Below are 1,323 nucleotides of genomic sequence, written 5' to 3'. Positions count from 1 at the left end.
CATACGTGTGTTGTTAGGAATAAATGCAGTGACTCAGGACATTGGCTAGCACCATGTCGGGCAGATAGCACACTGTTAGGTCAAGTTTCTTTTTTTCCCTATCTAGTTAAACTTACTTCTTTTTTTTTTTTAAGATTTTATTTATTTGACACAGAGAGAGACACAGCGAGAGAGGGGACACAAGCAGGGGGAGTGGGAGAGGGAGAAGCAGGCTTCCCTCTGAGCAGGGAGCCCGATGTGGGGCTCGATCCCAGGACCCTGGGATCATGACCTGAGCCGAAGGCAGACGCCCAACAACTGAGCCACCTGGGTGCCCCTAAACTTACTTCTTTATCTATGATAATTAAATTTTAAAAATCACTCCCAGCTCGAATATTTAATATATAAATGTTCCTCTTATCCTGAATTACGTCATTTTGGGGTGCTTCAATAGCAGCTGTGTTTGGTTTATTGCTATATTCTTGTTATTTATTATTTCTAAGTGTGTAATGTGATACCTTGCATCTAGTGAGTGCTCAGAATTTTTTTTTTTTTTTTTTTTTTTTGAGGAGGCTGACATCTTTATTGCTTTAGAGGCAGGGGCAGGTGCTCAGGAGCTCTTGGTGGGGCGGGCCCGCTTCCTCTTCACCATCACAGGCTTCTGGCTGCGCAGGATGGCGCTGGCTCTGCGAATGGCAGCCATGCGCAGATCTGGGCGGTACTTGTTCTTGCGAATCATGTGCCGGATGCTGCTGAGGGTGGCCCGGGCATTCTTGTTAATGGTGGCTTGAACGTAGGAGGTGGCGGGTTTCCGCTGGCCGGATCTCCGCTTCATGACCACCACCACGCCTTTCCCGTCGGCCGCCGGCTCCACGCCCACGGTCTTGCGGTGAATCAGCTCCTTGTAGCGGAACGAGTTGCGAGCCTTCAGGTTGTTGGGCTCAGTGCTGTAGGTCTGCTTGTTCCTCTTGATCAGGAAGCTGGAGCAGTTCCGCACGACCATCCACTGCAGGTGGGCGGACATGGCTGCGGCTCCTCTCGCTACCGCTCAGAATTTTTATTGAATGAATGGTGGGAGGGCCAAGACAGAAACAACCTTTTTGAAAATAAAGCTTTTCAGATGGGACAGCTTTCAATGAGGCAAAATATTACAGGCAACAAAAACATGACAAATGGAACATTTCACAGCCATAGTTTCTCAGGGGAACAAAGGTCCAGGAAGACAACATTGCCACGTGTGTTCTCAAGTCTGATGACCAGTGTCTTTTCTGGAGCACAAAGGATCCATTGGGTTTTGCTCAGAACATCCAGATCTCAGCGAGAGTCTATGGGCAATACTTAACC

The 1,323-nt window shown here is 48.3% G+C and overlaps 1 pseudogene; it reads right to left on the bottom strand.

The window, feature by feature from the left end:
- Window positions 1–537: 537 nt before the first annotated feature.
- LOC114209532 (large ribosomal subunit protein eL28 pseudogene) lies at window positions 538–1,021 on the bottom strand (annotated as a pseudogene).
- Between the last annotated feature and the right edge of the window lie 302 nt (window positions 1,022–1,323).

This window comes from Eumetopias jubatus, unplaced genomic scaffold (genome assembly GCF_037043125.1).
Source record: "Eumetopias jubatus isolate StellerSeaLion01/CBP00866 unplaced genomic scaffold, mEumJub1_p1.0 scaffold_5, whole genome shotgun sequence".
NCBI lineage: Eukaryota > Metazoa > Chordata > Mammalia > Carnivora > Otariidae > Eumetopias > Eumetopias jubatus.
The sequence above is the reverse complement of the archived record's forward strand: the minus strand, read 5'-3'. Positions and strand labels throughout refer to the sequence as shown.